We start from the raw sequence: 22234 nt of genomic DNA, 5'->3' as shown, positions 1-22234 counted from the left end.
GCCAGGCTGGCAACATCGCCTGCAAGTGAAGAAAGCAAAAGAGCAAACACGCAAAACGATCCCGAAACACTTAAAATCACATCTTACTACATGGCCCTCTCCAATGTCCTCTCTTTGGGGTCACCCTATCAACTTAGGAGGGCAGGGGTTCAGGAACTCTCAGACTTGGTCAGATAAGGGCCTGGAGTGGGCAGGGCAGATGTTCAGAGAAGGCAAATTTCTGCCTTATGAGGACTTGAAAGCTGCCCTCGGACAAGGATCACTCGCCATCTTCGAGTACCTCCGCCTGAAGGGCATCCTTTGCGCCAAAGCATGGGGCCCAAACCTGAGTAGGCAGTTGACCCCTTTTGAGAAGCTGCTAGACTCTGCGACGTCCAGGAAGGGGGCAGTGTCCAGTGTGTATAAACTACTGAATACCTACAACCTCAAAGGAAGAAGGAGCTTCCGCCGGTTCTGGAACGACCTGGCGGGCGAGGATATCTCCGAGGACGCCTGGGCCAAAATATTTAAGATAGCATTCCATGGAAACCTATTCACCTCGGACATGGAGCATAACTTTAAGATAATACAGGGGTGGCACAGAGACCCGGTAAAACTGTCCAAAATGTTCTCCGGGGTGTCCCCGAGGTGCCCGAGAGGTTGCGGTCAGACGGGATCTAGAAGCCACATGTGGTGGCACTGCCCGAAAGTACAGTCCTACTGGGAGTCGGTGAGGGGGTGGATAGAGGAAGTAACGGAGGATAGACTGCCGCTAAACCCCTTAACGATGTTGCTGGGCCTCCCCCCGGAGGACACGGAGCTCCACCGATACCCAAGGATGTGGGAAACCATGCTGAGAGCAGGCAGGGTAGCCCTGGCCCAAAAATGGAAGAGTCCCAAACCCCCATCCAAGGAGGACTGGCTGAAAAAAGTAAAAAACATGTTCTTGATGGACAAATTAACCGCCAGGGTGAATAATGACACCAGCTCATTCCTTACAGACTGGTACGGGGTGCAGCAGTCCTGGGGATGGGATGTCCACTGAACTTAAGGGAAGGTGCTTCTCCAGAAAGGAACGGGTCTAGCCCAGCAAGACAGAACAATACGGACTGGATCCCCACGTCCAGGGGTACGGAGGCACTAAGCCAACCAAAGACGCGGTCACAAATCGCATCGACCTCGAGGCTCAAGAGACGGAGCCACATAGGGAGTCTCCCAAAGACAAATAACCGGAATGGACACGGGGGGGAGGGGTTCGGGGGGGCTACTAAGGGAGGGGGGGAGGGGTCATTCAGTTCTTTCTTTGTTGTTTGTCACATAAAAAATGCAAATAAAAACTAAAGTTAAAAAAAAAAAGTGAAAAGGACAGCAATACAAGACAACAAACTTTACAATACAACAAAAACATATAAGGAAAGACAAAGGCAAACAGGAACACTTACCTGACGTATAGTGGCTTAGTTGCAGCAGGACTGGACTACCACGTGCAAGGGACCAGTGAAGGAACTCGGTCCAGATCATAAAAGCGCCCCTACCAGAAGCAGCAGGATGGAGCGCTCGCCAAAACTAATCAACAGGTGAGCTTTCCAGGGACAGCGCATCCCACGGGTACCACGGTTTGGGAGAAGGGGTCTAGAAGGCGATCAGGCACACAAGCTGGCATACTCAAGCCCCCTATTCTCCACACAGCAGCAGTCCCGAGCAGCATCACCTATCAGTCACCACATAAGCGCAGAGGGCGAAGTCAGACCCGAGCGTCCTCATGCTCGGGAGGGCTGTAACCATGCCCCAAGGCCTCTGCAGAGACCAGGTGAGCATAACACATAAACATAAGTATGGTGAACATGATAGCTGTAAAGTGCAAGCCGCAGTAATAGGAATATCATTTAGTATAACTAATAACATTTCTATAGCTATGCAATTAATAGTTTGATGTTGAATGCTCCATTTTCTTCCTCCTGTAATAGGAACAAAATGAGTGGGAAGGAAGGGGAAAGGTAGGCAGCTTTAAGATTGGCAGATTGGCAGATTGGTTGTCTTATTTTAGGATACTGGTTAGGAATTTGGCAGTGCCTTGCGAATGTCTGAGAAATGTATCCAATATGAAAGCCCTTTCACCTTTACTGCGAGAGGGGTGGAAAACACACATCATAAGGCCTGTGGAACCCTAGGATTGTTCCACTTGTGTACAAAGCTCCTTACATACAGTAGCTCCCCCAGAAACAATGGTTGGGTGGGCATGGTGTCTGAAGCAAGTTTATCTATAGTGCTTTGAGGACTGTCTGGGCGAGGTGATGCGATCTGTCATGAGACACATTTCATTGCACGTGTTACATTATTTAAATATTCTTTGCACTCCTCGCCCAGAACTGTTATAGCTCTATGGGCATCTGATGCCCTCCTGTTAGGGGAGATGGGTTTGTGCATTCACCTGCATGTTACTATTTAGTGTGGTGAGAGGTGGTGGTCCTTACTTGGGTGAGTTTCCAAATTGAACAGGGCCACGGTCAAACAATGCACCCAGTTGTTTTTTAGGGTAGTGGAAAGTTTGGAAAGCTTGCTTTTCAGTAGGCCATTGATTCGTTCCACAATGCCATTTTCCTGGGGGTGGTAAATTGAACACATGCAGCGTTTGACGCCAAGTAGTACAGTCATTTCTTTGAAGAACTCATAAAAAAATGGGTGCTGTTACCTGATCTGAAAACATCCCACCCCCCACCAGGGAAAGTCTTCCAGACCAGAAATATTGCCACACATTTGGCATCTGTGTGGGTGAAAGAGCCGACCTCAACCCACCGGTAGATGGGCCATACTACCCCAATGAGATATTTGGCTCTGTTACATCTCTCACCCGTGTCCTCATAGTCAATATGGAGATTGCAGATTGGCCTGATGGGGTGGAGCAAGGTGCCTCGTAACATGCAGAGTGACATCCCAGTGCTGAACAGTTGGCATGTTGTGCACTGTATGACCATGGTCGAGAGGTTTCCTGGAGGTTTGGTATGAACCAGTCCTCCTGGAAATTTGCTGCAAAGTTTTGTTTCAACTGTGAGAGGGTAGTGCAGTTGCTCAAATGCTGCGTGCAGTAGTTTAATGGGCATTACTGCTTTACCTGTGCATTCCTGACTCCATAAGAGACCATTGGACAATTTTACGATCCCTCACTGGAGCCAAAAGTCATTTTCTTCTTTTGGTGCTCTGCATTGAAGCTCTATTATTTGAGCTGTGGGGAGTGTTGCATATGGGTCCTTTTCTGGTCATGCTGAAAGTGTAGTGACAATGTACTCAGCTGGTATGGGCCTTGGAGGTATGCTGCCACTTTGGCTGCCACATCCATGGCTGTGTTTCCCAAAGAAATGTCATCAGTGTTATTGGTGTGGGCAGTGCACTTGACAACCACTACAAAAGATGGCTTATAAGGGCGAAAAATAGGGCATTTAGTAGTTCTGCATGATGAACTGGTGAACCGTCTGCCCATCGGAAGCCTTTTCTTTTCCATCTCAAGAGAACAGCATGCACTGTTGTAGTGACATGTGCTGAGTCTGAATAGATTATTGCATGAAAGCCCTTAGATACTCGAAGTGCTTCTATGAGCGCTATGAGTTCTGCTTCTTGTGCTGAGTAATCCTTAGGTAGCCTTTTAATTACTAATGTTTCACATTCCCCTGCTTCTAAGCATACCACTGCCGCCCCAGTATGTCTTTGGCCTGTGTCCTGGTCAATTGTTGCTGACCCATCAACAAAGAGTACCTCACCCTCCTCTAGTGAGCTGTGTTTCACTTTGGGCACCTTCATATGTGGATCAATCGTGTTGTTCCAAATCTTTGTCTGTGCACATTTCCATTAGGAACATGGCAGGATTTACTGTTTTGCATCACAGTACATGGATGTTAGGGCTAGAGTTGATGATCTTGTATGCTGATGCTCTCTGGGTGGTCAGGGTGGACTTTGATTTTTCGAAAATCGGAAATACTGAGTGCTCCACATACAACATTACTGAGCATGCCATCACTATTGTGGAGCTTTTCTCGATTGCAAAGGCAGCTGCAGCAAGAGCTTGCTAGCATGCACATTTTCCCAGCATTACTGAATCTAGTCTACCACTATAGTACGCCAATGGCTTGTGGCTATTGTGTTTTTTTGTCAGAGAACTGCAGTCATAAGCGTGCCATTTGAAAGTCAAAATATGTACAATTCCTGCATGTAATCTGGAGTGGCGATAACTGGAGCTATGGAAATCACTTCTTTTAAGTCCTTGAAGTTTTGCACAATATTGGATGTCCAATCTAGCTTATGATTACTCTTTGTGTGCATCCTTGAGGCCCTGTAAGAGCGGTCTCATGTGAGCTGTGTAGTCCAGAATCCAGGCCATGCAGTAGTTGCATAACCCCAGGAATTTCAGCATTTCTTTTACTGTGACTGGCTTGGGTGTGGCGGCACTGTCACGGCCCAGTCTGTTACGATTCTTTTGCTGTCTGCTGAAATAAGCTATCCCAAGTAGAGTACCTCAAGCTGGCAGTATTGGAATTTCGCCTTGTCAACCTTATATGCCTTACTGGCTAAAAGTTGCAGTTGGGTAATGGGGTTTTTACAGCAGTTTTGCTCACTTTCACTGCACACTAACAAGTCATCCACGTACTGGATGACCGTGCTGGCCACATGGATGTTACCTAATTATTTGTGCAGTATCTTGTTGAATATGCTAGGGCTCTCGAAATACCCCTGTGGGAAAGGAGTGTGTTCATAGTGCTTTCCGCCATATGTAAATACTGTGAGGTACTGTGAGTGTGGCTATAATGGTATCATGAAGAAAGCGTTCTTTAAATCGACCACTGTTAAGTGCGTTGCTTCTTGGGGATGTAGCACAAAATGGAGGTAGGGTTTGGAACAAGATGAAATTCCTTTTGCACTATGTGATTGAGTGGGCGGAGACCCTGGATCATTCTCCAAATACCATGTCCCCTTCTTTTCAATAGATTTTTATTAACATTTTATAAGTGAATATTCCAAAAAGAGAACATACACCCAAAGTAAATCAGTTGTAAATCAGATGAGGACCCCCTCCCTTTGCTCCCTCTCGCCGTCCCCCCGACCCCCCTGGTCCGGAGCAGTTCCTAAGTTTTCGTGGCAGTTTGGTGGGTTCAAGCCCTTTGCGTGCCACCTCTCTGAGCTGTGCAGCGGGCTCAGGTACCAGTTTTCGCTATATGTCTTTGTCTTCCTGATCAGGAATTATCCCCAGCAGGGTCATGGCCTTCAGGCCCCATGCTCGGTGAGCACCCTCCTTCAGGTAGTTCAGTAGGGCTGACCATTCTGTATTAAAGTTTAGGTGGTTTCCTTGTAGTGAGTAGGTCCGCCATTCCATTGCTAGGAGTGACCACATTTTTGTGATCCATTTGTGGTCTGAGGGAGGGTGTGCCGATTTCCATTTGCGTGCAATGACTAGGGCCGCTGCCATCATCATAATGATGTAGAGCTTTCAGTGGGATTTGTTGTTGATTTCCTCTAGTGCCCCATTCACCCTATCATGGCCAGGCCCCAATTCCCTTCAGTTTTTAGACGCAGGATTGTTCGATGGCTGAGTGGATAGTGTCCCAGTATTGTGTTATTTTTGGTCATGACCACCATATGTGGCTCCATGTGCCCATCTGACCACACTTCCTCCAGCATTCCTGTGATGCTCTTGGGTAGATCTTGTGGAGCCTCGCTGAGGTGAGGTGCCATTGTGTTAGAAGTTTCATCCACATTTCCTGGATTTGGATTGATCTTGTGAGTTTTGGTATTTGGTTCCAAAGTGACCTGTTTCAGCATCCCACTTTGCCATATATGGCATGGTTGGTCTTGGCTTCCCTTCTTTTATGAGCCTATAAATGTTTGTGACCAATATCTTGTCTCCTGTATTCGTGTTAAGGTATTTCTCAAATGGTGTGAGCTCTCGGGCTTCTGCAGCTCTCATTACTGGGTGATTACATAAGCCAGTGTCTTAGTTAAGCATAGGGGAACCATTGGTTTTCCCCCAATTCGAAGTCAGCTTTGCACTGTTCATACATTTTGATCTGGGGCCCCACGAACATGTCCCTCAATCTGTGGCAGCCTCCCCTTTGCCAGTCCTGGAAAGCGGTTGAGCCGAGGCCTGGGGTGAACTGGGTGTTCCTGAATAGTGGCATATGGGGGGAATGGAATGATGTGGTACAGGCTTTGGTCGGCGCTAGGTCCCAGGCCCTGTTCACCGTCCGCGTGATGTGGATTGCATACATTTGAAGAGGTCTGTCCACCTTAGGTTTCCACAGCGCTTCCTCTAACTCTGTACCCACCACGGCCCTGTCCATCGGTCTCCAAACCTTGCACCTGTCATCCCTTTGCCAGTCTCTGATGACCCTTATTTTGGTGGCGATATAGTACTCTTTGAAGTCCAGCACTCCCATTCCCCCGCTTCCCACTGGCATTCTCATCACCTTCCCGGCCACTCTCGGTGGTTTATGGTTCCAGAGGAAGCTGTCCTTTGCCTTATGGAGGGTTTTGAAGAAACGGGGTGGCACATGTATTGGGAGGAAGTGAAGTGGTAGAGGAGACGCGGCAGGACTGCCATTTTCAGAACGCTGATGCGGCTTAGCCATGAGAAGGCCAGTGGTCCCCAGTGTATTAGTTTCATTTTCAGCTTCTCTAGCAGGGGTGGTAAATTTGCTTGGTACAGCATGTCCACTGTGTTAGTCAGTGTTACCCCTAGGTACTTGATGGAATTTTCTGCCCACCTAAATTGAAAGTTGTGTTTAAGGGTTTGCATCTCCTCCTGGGTTAATGTGAGGTTGAGGATTTCTGATTTGGTTATGGTAACTTTCAGGCCCGCCACTGCCCCAAATTGGTCAAGATCTTTCTGGGTCGCTTTCAGGTATGTCTCTGGCCTGGTTAAGGCGAGGATCATATCGTCCACAAAGGCTGCTATTTTATGTGGTTCCTCCCTGAAAGGCATCCCAACTATTTCCTCATTTGCCCTGATTGCCGCCAAGAAGGGTTCTAGGTCTAGGGCGTAGTGAATGGGCGATTATGGGCAACCTTGTTTCGTTCCCCTTTCTACTAGGATTGGTTCCGAGATGTGCCCCTTGATAGCTAGCTACAGAAGTGGGTGCTGATAATTGGCCTCAACTCTTCATTAAAAACTCAGCTCGAACCCCATCTTCCTCATGGTTGCGAAGAGGAATTCCCACTAAACTCTATCGAAGGCCTTTTCAGCATCTATGGTTAGTAGGAGAGTGGGGATGGCCTTCTTCTGGGCTTTTTTGATTAGGTGGGCTATGCGTCCGATATTGTTGCTCATCTGCCTGCCGCTCACGAAGCCTGACTGATCAGCCTTGGATTCATTTTGGTAGGATAAGTTCTAGCCTGCTGGCCAATATTTTAGTGTGGATTTTGGCATCTACATTAATTAACGCGATGGGGCAGTAAGATTCGCACACGGTCGCATCCTTTCCCTTTGTGTGAATTAGTATAACTTTTGCCTCTTCCATTGTTTTTGGTAATGTTTTGGATGCCTCTACATGGTTAAATAATGAGATAAGGTGAGCGATCAGATCTTCGTTGTTGAGTTTATAAAACTCTGATCCGTATGCGTCGGCGCCTGGGGATTTGTTGAGTGGGAGTGAGTTAATGGCTGCCCTTACTTCATCTCTTGTGATCTCGCCTTCTAGCATATACCTCTCTTCCCTGGTTAGTTTGTTTAGATGAACTTCCCTCAAGTATTCTTCCTGAATTTTTAGGGTCGGGTATTCAGTGCTCTATAATCGGTGAAGAATTTAACAAATTCCTGTTATATGTCCTCCGTGTGAGTGCTTGTCTGGCTCCCCTGCTGCTTTATCTTTACTTTATTTCTGTCCCTCTCTTCTTTCCTGAGCATTCTAGCCAGTAGACGGTCTGATTTGTTGGCTTTGATACACCACCTCTGCTTAAGGCAAAGCAGATCATACTCCGCTGCTCTGGTCTGCAATGTGTCTAGTTGTCCTCTGATCGACCTGAACTCCCTTTTGATGGCGGGGGTCTATTTCTGGCCCATTTTGGGTATCAGCTCTTTTAGTTTGTCCTCTAGATTGGCTTCTTCGAGCCTCAGCTCCCTCATGCACCTAGCTTTGATCACTATAATCTTGCCTCTGAAAGTCGCTTAAAGCGCATCCCACCAGTTTTGCCAGCTGATGTCCCCCACTTTGTTGGTATCTACTTATCTGTCTATCTCTTCCGAGACCTCCCTAGCTAAGGTTATGTCTTTGAACAGGTGCCCGGGTATCTCCACTTCCAGAGACCCGAAGGCCCCTTTTCCTAGCTAGCTCTAGGGTCATGGGCGCATGGTCGGAGAGGGAGATAGCCCTCAGCGTTATGTCAGCGACTTTGCCCATCAAAAGGGTGGACAGCCAGATGTAATCAGTCCTGGAATGCGATCTGTGGGCGTGTGAGTAAAAGGTGCACCCCTCCCTCTCCCCCTGTTTGGTTCTCCATGCATCAACTAGGCCCAGTTGTTATAGTTTCAGTTTGAGGTCCCCTAAGGGCAGCACCGGAGGGCCCCAGATTCAAATGCTCCTGTCCGTGGTGGGGTGCAGGCCATATTGCAATCTCCTATGAGGATGATGGGGAATATTGCGTAGTTCTCTAAGTGTTTGAGTGTGCGTTGTATGTACGGGTCCTGTCCCATGTTAGGGGTGTATAATGTTGCAATCGTGTATGCCTCCCCCTCCCTTCCACTGTTATTGCGAGATATCTGCCTTAGTTAGTTTTATCTGAACTTGTTACAGTTAGGTCCAGCCTGTCTCTCAGAGCTATGAGAACCCCTCCTTTTTTGCTAGGTTGTGTGGTCTGTAGGATTACCCTGTATCCCCAGAATCTGTGGGTGTCCCGTGTTTGTACGTGTGTTTCTTGAAGGGTGTCTATGTGCCGGTTTTCTTTCTTGGGGTATCTCTCAACTTTTTAACTCTTGAGCGGGGATTTGAGGCCATTGATGTTGAGCGATAAGATCTTTAGTCATTTGGTTAGTGCCATGTTTGGTGTTCTGAGTCCTGGTTGTCAATAAGGGGAGACCCATGCCTCTTAGGTGTGCGCTGACCCACCACCGCTTCTCCTCTGGGCAGGCCTTCTCTTGTTTTATCTCCTTCCTGCTGAAAGTCCTGCTCTGTCCCACCGCCCCCTGTTCTCCCCTCCTTTGTCCCCTCGTTGGGTGGGTCTGACTGGCTCTTAGTCCCCCTCCTATGGTCACGAGAGCCGGACCATATTTTCTGCCCAGCGCGTTCCCACGCAGGAATTCCCATTCCCATTCTAATTGCCTCTCTCTCCCCCCCCGAGTCTCACGCCCCCTAGCATTCCTATGGTTCTTTGTGACACTAGATTGTAAGGTGGTTTGTTGTTGTGTGCCCTCCCCAGGGTTTTCGTGGCTGTTATAACCTGAGCCTTCTGACGTGTCTCAGTTGTCTTGTGTTCCTGCTTGCCCTGGTTTGATGTGGTCATCGTGAGAGGGAGGGCTACCCCAGAGGGGTTGTCGGCCCCCTTTCTTGTGTCTCTTGGGCTCTATCGTTGTCCATTCCCAGGTTTTTCTGAGCAGTTTTTTGGCTGAGCTGTGAAGGATGCAGAATATGGTAATCCTCCTGTATTCCAAGGATGGTTGCCCCTTATTCGCACGTTGATACTCTGTGCGATTTCCCTTGCCATGTGAAGCTAAGCGCAAATGGGTTTTGTCATCTGTACCGCACTTGTTGGCTTTACAAGTGGGCCAGGACCAGGGCCATGTGTCATCTCCTGTTTAACGTGGTTTGGGATAGGTCCTGGTAGAGCTGTATCTCTGCTCCGTTGTACGTAATTTGGTTGGTGGCCCTTGCCTTTGCCAGAATCTGCTCTTTTAGAGTGTAGCTGCCCCTGGTTCTTGGTGTTTTGAGCCCAACCTGTGGATCCTGTCAAAGCGGATTTCTGTGTTTTGGCATTCATCTAATAGGTCACTGAAGATGGAACTCATAGCTTGGGCCAACTATGGGTCTGGAATGGCTTCTGGTAGAGAATCTACTTGTATGTTGGAGTGCCTGGAGAAGTTTTCTAGGTCTAGGTAGCTCCAAGTTGAGGGTGGCCACGGCCAGGGTTTCCAGCAAGGAGTCTGCTTTGCGTGCTTCTTCGATTATCTCCTGAATGGCCCTCTCATAAATGTCCACTCTTTCCTCTATTTTTTTAATGTCCCTTTTTATTTCTTGAATCCCCTCGGCCAGGTCCTCTCTCAAGGTCTCCATTTGTTTTTGTCCTGCGTTGATGATTTTTTCGACTAAATCCCCCAGCATGTCCTTGAGAGCGGAGTAAGTTACCGGTCTCTCTTGGTGATCCTCAGTGTTGTCTGTGGAGGCGTCTGCTCCTGAAGCAGTGTTAGATTGAGCGCCCGGTGTCTCCTTGTCTCTGGCCCATATCTGCGCTAGGGTGCCCTCCTGAAGCTTCTTTGTTGTTTTGGGTGGGGCCGGGGTGTCTCTGTTCCTGTTCCTAGACATCTCGAGATGCGGGTAGATGGTCCCTGCATGAGGGGGTTCAACAAAGAAAGCCAACCACACCCTATGACTGCTGGGGTAGGGCTACTTGTCGAGCTTAGTGGCCGCTGGCCTCCCCACTGTTTGTAAACACCCTGAAGCTTGTGCGGGGCGTGGGTGCCTTCAGCAGTAGGGTTCCCTCAGTGGCCATCTGGGATGTTGTCCTTCGCCTATATACCCCGTTTGTTGGGATGGGCTTCTGGTAGTACCTCTATGTTGTTTCGGTGCTGTCCGGTGGGTGGAAGGGTGACTTGGGGGTGCTCCTTAGATCCCTTCCAGTTCATGGGGCGGATGAGTGCTCTGTTCTCCCCCTACAGTGCGTTTTGCAGGGGCAAAGCAATGACCGGGTCCTGTGGTGTGTGGTGGGCCCTCTTTAGCAGGAGGGAGTGTCCCGCCTCTGCTGGGGGAGCGGAGAGGTCTCTGATGTTTGTGCCCAGGTGCCGGTGAGGTCCAGGTGTGGCCCTGTGAGTGGGTCCCTCGGCTCTGGTTCTAGGTATGGGGGTGCGGAAGGTGGGGCAGGCCTGTGGCTGATGGCGCCATTCGTGGCCCACTGCAGTGATCACTCCCCCTCTTGGTGGTGCCTGTTCGACCCCCTGTGGCAGCTGCCTCCCCTGTCCCCATTTGCTTGGATTCCTGCTAGGTGGAAAAGTGGGGGAACTGCTTTCCATTGCAGCATTGCTCTACCGCTCCTGCGGGCGTGAGGGGCAGCGGGACCTCACCTCCTCGTTGTTGCCTGTGGAGGGTATTCCAGAGTGGAAGGACCCGCTGGATCTCAGTGTCCCCGGCTGCCTCAACATTGGTTGTGGATGTTCTGTGGCTCTGAGCGGAGGCGGCTGGGTGCTGGGAAGTCCGTCAAGTATTTGTGGTCTCCTTACTGCAAATCTTCCTTTGAGTATCCTACTGCAGCGTGTCCCCCTGGCACTTTGAGGGCGTTGCCAGGGGTGGCGGTGCAGTGCTTTTGTGGTAGCAGGGGATCCTGGTGGAGGCAGACCAGTCTCAGAGCCCTGTGGTGGCGGTCGCCATGCTTCCCAGGCAACCGGCTATCTGGTCTGTTGTAGAGTGAGTAGATGGTCTGGGGCGGGCAGGTCTCTGCCAGCACTCTGGCCTCGTGTCTTTGGTTGGCTGTCCACTCTGACCAGGGCAAGTACAGGCGGTCAGAGGCCAGCAGTGGTGGATCGTGGGAGTACCTCGGCCACCCTGGGCTCACGATGGCAAGCCGGTCTCAACTGCTTGCACCCCCTTTCCGGGCTGATCTTCTCCGGGGCACCGGCTACGAGCTACGGCCTGGTTTCCACGGTCAGCGCCTCCAGTGGGCATAATTCCAGTGGATGTGTGTAGGAACTGGGAGGCAGCGAGGCCTCGCTCAAGTCGGTGCCACTCGTCCGCTGTTGTTTCCTCCACAAGCGGCACCTCTGTCGAGTGTGTAGGCGACGGCGTCCCACCGGGTCTGTCTGCTGCGTAGTTCCTGTGTCCTAGGCTCTGAATACACTTCTCTTTGCTCTTCCTGGGCTTTGGGCTGGTTGGGCTGTGCTACGGTACCTGGCGAGGGCTTGTCCGCTTGGCTTCTCGCCGAATGTCAGCCTTTTGGTGGGGGGGCTCGGGGGACATGCTGGTTATGCTCCGGCAGCCATCTTGGAATCTTACCCCATCCCCTTTTTGATAGGGTATATGGACGTGTTGGATGGTGAGATGGAGGGCACTATGATTGCTTGGTGCAGTAAGGCTTGTATTTTTTTCTTTTTTTCCTTCTGCCTCCCTTGATAGTGAGCATTGTTTCACTTGGGGTCGTACTGCTCCATTCTTTAGTGAGATCTTAACTGCGGTCAGTCCTTTTAGTAGCCCTATGTTGTGTGGGTAAGTTTTCCATAACTGTGTGGGCACATGCAGTAAGTCACCCTCGATGAAGGGAGGTGGCACGGCAACAGCCATTATGGGGCTCCACACTCTCCTAAACTTCACCATGATATTGCAGCAGATGCAATTCTCAAATATTGTTACTCTGTCACTTTCATTATCCTCAAAAGGTTCTGCATCTGTCAGTTCCTCGAGGCGTACAGTGGGATCAATGCACAATATATCTCCGTCTCTCAGAGCCTTGCATTGTTCACCATGCTCTTCATGGCCAGGTGGCTGAATATCTCGAGGCAAAATTCATGCCCTATGTTCCCCGTCAGAGCCTGCGCTCTACCTCTGCTGATCTGTTAGCGGTTCCCATATACAAACGTGCTCGGATTGAAGGACGTGCCTTCTCTGTTGCAGCCGCAGAGCTGTGGAATGAACTTCCAGTGGCCATTAAGAAAATCCCTAACTATCTAGCCTTCAGAAAGGCGGTTAAAGCTCTCCTTTTCTAGACTTGCGTGGTTCCTGGCTCGGGAATCCTCACTCTAGCACCATGATACCCCCGGGTTTATTTTGCGCTTCACAAATGGACTTAACATAACATAACATAACATAACAATACAGTGTGCCACTGGAACCCCTGTGTGTCTGTGCAAAGGACCACAATACTTTTGGCAGATACTAACAACCCTTGCAGATCTAGGGACAGTATGATGCCTGCTGCTAACTCTGGGGAAACTACAGGGTGGAAAATGAAATAGGTTTGCACTCTCCAACAGGCTTTGGTAAGTTGCGGCACTGCTTGTACAAGCACTGTTATGCCATAAATGAACATGTCTGGGTCAAGGGGAATGCCTTGCACCACTTCGTCATGTCCATGGCGTGTATCATGAGCATCACCCTCATTGAACACATGCGGGGCATGGTTCAGACAATGCTGTTGTCTGTGAATGAGATCATCATGTTAAACTTAGGTCCCTGCCGAGCAAGTTGACAGGAGAGGTCTCAGAGTACAATAGGAAGGGCACGCACTATCTTTCCTCCAACCTTTACATCTAAGTATTTTGTATATTGAACTGTAAAAACAGCCCCAAGGAATCCCTGCGTGTTTAGAGTTTTGACAAATAGCAGAAAGTCACTTTCACTCATGCACGATTTCTCCGCGCCTGAATCTATCATAAAGATGAACTGTTTGTTTCCTATCCCTGCCCCCAATGAGGGTTGCTCTTCTGGGTTTAGGGTAATTGACAGAACTGGATACGCAAGTGCTCTCTATGGGCTGTCCTAGTCTCTGTCTCTGGGACCAAAAAAGGGTTTCCCCCATTATCGTAGCACCTTGAAACAGGGCCACTGTGCCATTGTGTGCGCCGCGGAAGGCGTTCACGCTCCCTGTCTGTTGGGTGTTGTTGTAGAGCGGGTAATGCTGCATGACCTGTGGGGGATGTTGCAGCAAGGGAGGGTCCAGTATCTCCGGGGTCAATTGGGTGTAGGCTTCATGTATTTGATATGGTATTGAAGTCAGTCTGGGGGCTGGTCCTTGTGTGGCCCCTTGGGGTGGTGGACCATAGCTCTGCTGCCATGATTATATCCCATCCCTTGTCTGTTCCTGCATTACCTTGAGAAGTGCCCGCACTTCCCACAGTTCCAACATTGCCCCATTCCTCCTCCTCTAGGTCCCATTCCCCCAAACGCCCCTCCCCTTGCTCCCCTAAACCTATGTCTACCTCCCTGTTGTCCTCCTTGCCACTGTGGCCCAGAGAATTTCAGGCTTCCTCCCCACTGTCTGTGTCCTCCTTCTGTCCACACTGCTGCTATCCTGGCATTTGTGAAGTTAGGTGTGTACCCACCCTCTTCCATCTCTGTGGGTCTCTGTCCCGAGGCCACCACAGCTACTTTAGCTAATTTGTTTTGCATTAGATTTGCTTCCTCAGCCTGTTGCATCTGAAGGCTTTCTTTCTCGTGCATTTTTATTCTTCTACAATGTTGCACTATAATGCTTTGAATTTCAGGTCACCCCTTCGCCTCGACCCACACAATTTTGTTGAGCGCCTTTTGCACTTCTTTGCGCAAGCCTTGTTTTACTATAAAATAGAAAATCGGCATTGACTGTTCCCAGGTGTTACCCATTTCTGCCCTCCACATCTTTCGGACCATAAGAATGAATTTTGCAGGGTCCTCATCATCACCCATGGTACACTACATAATGGATTGTAAATCTGGCGTGTCTGGGAATGCTTGAACAGAGCGTCCCATACTTTTGCTCTAATTTTGTTGAAGGAGATCCATCAAGAGCATTGTTGCTAAGGGTTACTCCCGGGTACCCTGCCTTCACCCGCACATGGGCAGACTGATCACCGACAGCAGCCACCATCAAGCTTTTCATATGTCCTACTGCTAGGGGTACCCCTGCCGGTTGCTTACCGAAAGCTTATAGCCACTTCCCTGCATCTGTTGTAAGGGCCGTGAGGGCTTTTTTTAGGTTGTTTCTGTCCATCTGTGCCCAAGGTCCGTATTGTGTCCTCCCTGTGCCCTTGTGTATTAAGGGCATTTGCATTTTCAGTGTACTTGTCCTGCCCTTTATGGCACCTCCTTTTTTCCTTGCTACTGCCATTCAGCCAAACCTCTCTCTCAACCTGACTTCTCATAAGCTCTCTAACATAGGGGTAAGTTGAGGCGCCTGCTCTGCCTCCCCATCCTCACCGTCCTCAACCTCATTGAACGTGCTCCACTCATCTTCATCTCCCCTCTGGGGACCAACAGTCTCATAACCCAGGCTGTCCTCGTCACCGTCACGCTCTACATGCACAGTTCTTATGGGCACGTTGTCTATTCTGAATAGAAAATCTGCTGACTTGCATTCATTTGTCCCCTACTGCACTAGTGGGTCTGTCTTGGTCACATCACATACCGGCCACAGTCTAGCTAGTTCTGTGTGTGTCGATGACAGTGCTATTTCTAGGTCTCTTGGGTTAAGATCGGCATGTATTGTGACATCTGGAGGGGAGACATATGGGGGCTGTGGGGCTGTCGCTGCTGTCGATACATTTGAACCTGTTGACACATATGCTGGGTTTGTGTATCCCACTTCAGGATGGGCTGCTAAAGGATATAGTCCTGTATGCCCAGTTGATGCCTTCCTATCCTCATCTGGGGCTGTGCCTCTACTATCGTTGCGCAATCCTCCTTACCCCTCGTGCTCCTCTGAATCCTCGAACATTTTCCAGAGGTGCAATATTTCCCTCCTGTTCTGTAATCGGTTCCCTTTGTATTTTGCCGTCAGGAAGATCGACATGTGTTCTAGCATGCTCTTGTCAAAGGAGCCCTGCTCTGGCCATAAGCGGGTCATCCCACCTCACCTAGTCTCGGTCACCCATTGGTTGTGATATTTCTTGATCCTGCCTCATTACAATGGCAGGGCCTTGCACATGTACTCTTTGGGCGTGACTCCCCCCATGGTTGCGTCGTCCATGTGCCTGCTAGTAGTACTAAGTCTGTGATAATGCACTACACAGTTATGCAAATATTGTCAAAGGCACAGTTTAATTTCCCCCCCTCCTCTTTGTTCACACACAAAATCTAAAAATATTCTTTCTTCTCCCTCACCCCATGCTTCTCCTTTTGGTCTCTTTACTCACACTGACCACACTCTCCTCACACGCATGCACACCACACACTGCCCCACCTGGGCCTCCTCCCTTCACAAAAAAATACATGAATAAATCAAACTAAAATAACAAGCTAAATCACTACTATGCCTGAGCTCTCTAATTATACGGAGCTCCTATGTATTTCCTCTTTTCTCGCGAAGGAGAGTACTTTATTGACTTTGACATGTTTTTGGTATAACACCACTTTCAAGCAAATATCTGAGAAACCAGTTTCTAAAATAACTCTTTATTTTTGAGGACGTAAGTCAAACAAAGAGCTTGTGACTGGCTTCCTTTCAATTGCTGCACTGCCTTGGATTGTGCTTCATCCCATTCCCACTTAACCTCAGTCTTCAATAAATGAACCAACGGTTGAGTGATTTCCATAAAATCCTCAATAATTGTGTTCAACTATAATTAGTCAGGCAAAGTAGGATTGTTCATGCAGAGTTGTGGGGTTATTTCATTTGAGTAAGACCTCACCCTTCTTTTTCTTGGGATTGAGACTGTCAGGTGCAATTTTCTGTCCCAGAAAATTCACTTTGGTTTTGCCCCATTGTGTTTCTGGGAAGATAGTTTTCCACCAGCAGTTTGCAGTGTATGATTCCTGGCAAATATACTTCCACAGGTGAGCTTTTTTATCAACAGATCATCCACATTGGCCAAGTCTACTCTTTCACTCAGATCATGCATTGCCTTGTGAAGGACACTGTTGATCAAATTACCTGAATTGCCTTATTCAAACGGCATATGGGTCCAAGTATTTTGTTGCTCCAAAGGTAAATGCAAGCTTATACTGATCTTTGTTATTCAAAGGTTCTGTCCAATAATCCCTTGTCAAGTCAAGGGATGAGTACACTTTTGATCCATGGATCTGTGCCAGTCCAAGGTCCATATAAAGAAGAGGCCACCTTGATATATGGACCTGTTTACTAAACTCCCTCAGGTCAGCACAAAGTCTCCATTGTCCATTGGGTTTTAGGATCCCCATTACTGGGTTGTTAAAGGTACTATTCATAGGACGAAGTATGGCATGGGATTCTAGATTTAATCTCTGTGAGTGGTTCCATGGACGCGAGAGGCAGCCGGTATTGTCTAAAAAACACGGGAGCTATTTCAGGATCTGATGGTATTGCTCTGGAATTAATATTTGCGTGCCCACAATCATAGTAGTCAATTGAAAAGATACTCTGGAAATCCAAGAATACCTGTCTCAGTTGTTGTTCCTGTACATCGGTCTCACAGGCATCATCCAGACTGATCTGGTTCCCAACCATCTGCCAGAAACCTGCAAATACCTCTGGTTTTGATATTTCAGAGTATACTGTAGTTGGTATTTAACTGGACAGGGGTTTCTGTGGATTTGACATAGTTATTATGAACTATAAAAACAACCTCATTTTGCACAGTGCCACAAATAACATCTTCTACCTCGTAAGGGCGTGCCGAAAAACTCTAAGAAACTTCCCCTGTGTCGGGTGTTGAGCCTTTCTGGTGAGTGTTAGGGGAGCTTTCCCAAAGTCCTCTGGAAGGTAGGACTTCACAAAACTATTCCAATGGTTTATAGATCCCCAACTCTTAGCATCAGTCTGTACTGCTCATGGAACCTTGGTAAAGTGGCAGAGCATTCAGGCTTATCATAAGAGGAAGATGTGAGCTGTAGGTAAGTACACTGAACCTAGTTAGTAATACACATTAAAGAAACACTTACTCAATGCAAGTATATGAAAAAATTTATGGTATGCACACAAGAATCACTTTTAAATACTTAGCACAATAAACCAAAATACTTTAGAATACTTTTCAAAGGCCACTGCTTAGTTTGAAGTTTCTTGCAGTTATATCTGTTACAGCTTTTGACAGTTATGACAGTTCTATCGGGAATAACGCGCACTTGCAAATCTTAGCAGAAATACGGTAAAGACATTTACTCTGCATACACATATAAAATAGTGACTTTTGGGAAGGAAAATAGGTGGTTAGTTTTATACTAGCACGTTTTAAGGTTCCAGGGACAGTTTCTTCACACATCAATTCTTTCAATGTCCAAAATGCAACCCTAGCTAAAGGCAGTTCGGAGAGAGCTTAAAGTCTTGACAAGAAGCAGAATACTCAAAGTTTCTGTGGATACTTTAGAGTCTTTAGTCTTTAGGATGTAGTAAGATTAAACCGAAGTTGGAGACCCTGTTAAGAACTGACTAAAGGGACACAATCAGCAGCTTGAGTCTGAGCTAAGAGGGTGGTACCCTGGACATCTCTGGGTGCACTCAAACACTCTGGAGAGACTTTATGGATCAAGGTAAGCAATACCGTTTGCCTCACAGTGCCTTAGGTTAGAAGAAAAGATTGTGGCTGGATTCTCCTTGATGTACAGCGCTTGACCCGACCTCCATATTCCTTGGTCTTGTGACATAAGGCAGGACAATGGATGTGTTCTCTCAGTAGCAGTGTGAAGGAAGGACCTCTGGCACGGCTTTCAGCAACTTCTCTGGTTACTATGGGGTTTTGGCAACTTTTCTGCAGCACCAACAAAGTTCACGATTCGCCAGGACAATCTTTTGTGTTCATGAAGTTCTACACTCAATGGGACTTGGATGGGTCGGATTGTGTCTCTGGATATTCATCTGAAGCACAGCAATGACTTGGATAGATTCAGCCTTTCCACAATGATGCACTTCAATTGGGTCGGAGTTCTCCTGGTTTTGGGGATTGGCAGCTCTGGAGAGGCATAGCACCTTGGGAGATCGCTCAGTCTAATATTCATCTTGGTACTGGTTGTGGCACCAGTGAAAGGGATGTAGTCATCCTCTTCAGAATTCCTATGTCACCCAAAACATGGGTTCAGGGCAGCAGTGGTCTCTTCACAGTGTTGCAAATGGTCTGCAGGTGTCTCTGGTCCTCTTCTTCTTCAGTTACTTCAGTTTCCAGTGGTCGACTTGCCTTTCACCTCAGGAGCACATCTCTCTCAGCAATTTATAGAAAGGGGCGGGTGGCTGTCCAATCAGGACAGCCAGACCCCCAGCGGGAGCTGGTTCCATTCAGGCACTCAGGCAGACAAAGGGTAGGGGAGTGAAAAACTCCTCCCCCACTTCCTGCCTGCCTAGACACACTGGAGCCTATGCAGCGAGACCCAAGGGTTCCCGTTAAATGCCAAACACACACACATGTTGCCCCCTCCCAGGAAGGTAGAAGAAGGGCTGACAATGAACATCCACACTAATAATCGTGAAAAAAAGAAAGGAACCACCAAGTTATTACTTGGGTGACTGTTAGGGAGAATTCTCTGTTTAGGCTGAATTTCCTAACCTAGTGAGTCCCACAGCAGCTTTGCTGGATTTTTGGGGTTTATTTTTTTTCTCCTGCCAAGAGTGAGACTCTTTTACCCTCACTCGTGGAAATGTTTTGAGTGTGTCTCTTTGACTCTAGATGTGGTTAATGGGCTATGGGGTCTTTCACTCCATAGGGCTTCATGTGTTTTTGTGATTTGTGTTACACAGCACCCTCAGTGCAGTAACACAGGGGTGTCATAGTGACCCCCCAGTATAGAATCCATACCCTGGGACTGACTACTGTCTCCCAGGGCATGTAAAGTCACCATTGACTTTACTAGTCTCAAATTCTGAACAGAACCAGTACAAACCATCATATTGTGGACGTACTGGCCGGGGCAATTCGATTGCCCCGGGGTTTGTTAGTCGAGGGGACACGTCTCCGTCCCCCCTGATTGAGTTTTGGCTGGTGGCAGTGGATACTACTTTTTATATTCGACCGCAAATATATCCCTATGGGATTTCCCATTGTTCGAGACTACCAACTTTAATTATTTCATTCCTATAGCCTCGAACATACTGCCGGTTTATTTATTTAATATTAATTCTCCAGTTGGTATTTTTTGCCAGAACTCGGTTCTAAAATGGCGTTTGTGTTCGCTTCTGTGACTCCAACCCAAGTTGAGCTTTTTGTTCCACTTTTTGGCGGGCTTCTCCACAGAAGCTCTCCAAAGTGGTGCCACTCTGCCTGGGGTACTTAGAAGGGGTGGAAGGGGATTTAGGCACCCTGGACTGAGTTGCCTAGGCAACTCAAGTTGCACTCCGTCCTGATTGGCCCAAGTGGTGAGCCGACCGGCTCACCACTTAGCATGTTTGAGTGACAGCTAGGCTGAGTGAATGGGGGTTTTCTGCATAAAAGCAGGGCTTTGGGGACTGGAACTTTAGAAGTCGCCACAGGACCTAAGAATCCGATGAGGGAGAAGCTGAGCTGACTTGCTACGACGAAACCACCGGTGGAGCCCTGCTGAACTGTCTCACCACTTTTTCCAATGACAGAGGAGATCTCCAGCCCGGAGAGTCTTCTTCCTTCGACTGGTGGGGATAACCAGTCTTCTTCCTTTTTCGCTTCCTGGAGCATCTCATGGCCACCTTGCCTGTGCCAAGCACCCTGGCAACCCGGGATACCACGTTTTACCACTACCACGAATCAAAGGGTAGTGCCTTTAAGCGGAAAACTCTGCGGCTGTTTTCTTCCCTGGCAGTGCAACGACCTTCATCTTTCCTCCACGTCGAGATCTTCTCTTCCTCTGGACGACGCCGTCACTTGCACCCGCTGCCAGGAACAATTGCCCCCACTGGAGGATCCTTTCCACATAAGGTACCGTGTTCCGCCTGGCTTCCCTTGCAACCGACTGTACGGGGTAGATTTAGCCCCTGGCTTTCGACCCTGGGTTATCCTGGGACACCCTAGTTAAACTTTTCTGAAACCTAACTAAAACCTTTCTGTACTCCCTGCAAGACTTTTTAAGCCTGTTGTCCTTGTGTGATCTTGGGTGCATTTGTGCCCTGCTCTATCCAAGAGTGTGTCCGGCCTATGGACTTTGGCTCACAAGTAACTTTTGACTTTCCTGCCTTGCTTAAGAGTTCCTAAGTATTAGTGTGGTGTATTTTCCTACATTCTGCCCTTTTCCCTCCCTTTTTTCGTTAACTTATTGGAGTGCCATCTATAGTTAAGCGCTCACCTCTGTCTGGAAATAAGTGGTGTTAACTAAGACTTGTCTGATAAGAAAGAAGGGATGTATATATAATAATAGTAACTGTGTTCAGAGTGATTTACCATAATAGTGCTGGAGTGTTTTAATAAGTGTGTTTTTAAATAAATAATTATTTACCTTGATACCAAAGCTCTGGTCAGTGTTTGCTTGTGCTATTGTATCTGAGTGCCTATTGTGTATACTTTGCATACTGCCTAACTCTTCTTGAGGGAAGTCTGACTGCTCAGCCACAGCTACCAGGTAAATCTGGGTGGTACAGACTGCTACCAAGTGGGTTTACTGCCAACACCTGTAGTCCTAAATCGTTTGCAGTGGTCCCCAAGGCACCTGCACAGGTTTCTGCCTAACACTGGTGTACAGCAGTGGGATTTGTATTGAGTATACATTTTAGAGTGCTTTAAGAGACCTTAGTGCAACTAACCACAAAGCTTAGCACTGAAAAAAGTAATCTTTCTAACATGTCAACTATGGAAAATTATAGTCAAGAGTCCCTTGCTACAAAAACTGCTGATTGTTTAACAGTTCTCTGTAAGCATAAGAATCTCCTGACTAAAGGAAAGAAAATGGAATTGATAGAAAGGTTGTTAGCTAACCAAAGTCTGGATGATGGTTCAGAGGAACCTACCATGCCAGAAACTGTAGATAACAGTATAGAGATTGATGTTGATCAAAATGTTGATAATCTTGAGGAAGAGTCAGAAGAGGAGGGTGAGGCTGCTGTGACGGTCCCCCCCTAGGCCTCTGTCTGCTCTGCCAGCTGTACCTACTGGACCTTTACCAGGTCCCACACTTAGTCCTCAATATCTTGAGCTAGAGAAAATGAAACTTGAATTAGAATTAAAGAGACTGAATAGTCAAGCTGAACAAAGACACCAGGAACTGAATCAAGAACTCAGGCTAAGGGAAATGGAGCTCAAGCATGAGCTAGAAATGAAGAAATTATCTGTAGACAATGCTTCTCTCTCTGACTCCTCTAGAAGTTCCAGTCCTAAAAGACCCCGGATGCCTAAGGAATTGATTGGTATGTATGAGCCTAACTTGGATGTGTTGGATTGGTTGTCTCTGTTTGAATATAATCATGGGCTCTAGAACATCACAGGAAATGACTTACTCACCTGGTTGTTCTCTAGTCTAGGCTTCCCCCTGTTGCAACTGATGTGGTAATGGAAAAATGGAAATGGGGGAGGAGGATA

Source organism: Ambystoma mexicanum, chromosome 6p (assembly GCF_040938575.1).
Source record: "Ambystoma mexicanum isolate Mex_15411 chromosome 6p, UKY_AmexF1_1, whole genome shotgun sequence".
NCBI lineage: Eukaryota > Metazoa > Chordata > Amphibia > Caudata > Ambystomatidae > Ambystoma > Ambystoma mexicanum.
This window is presented reverse-complemented; position numbering follows the sequence as displayed.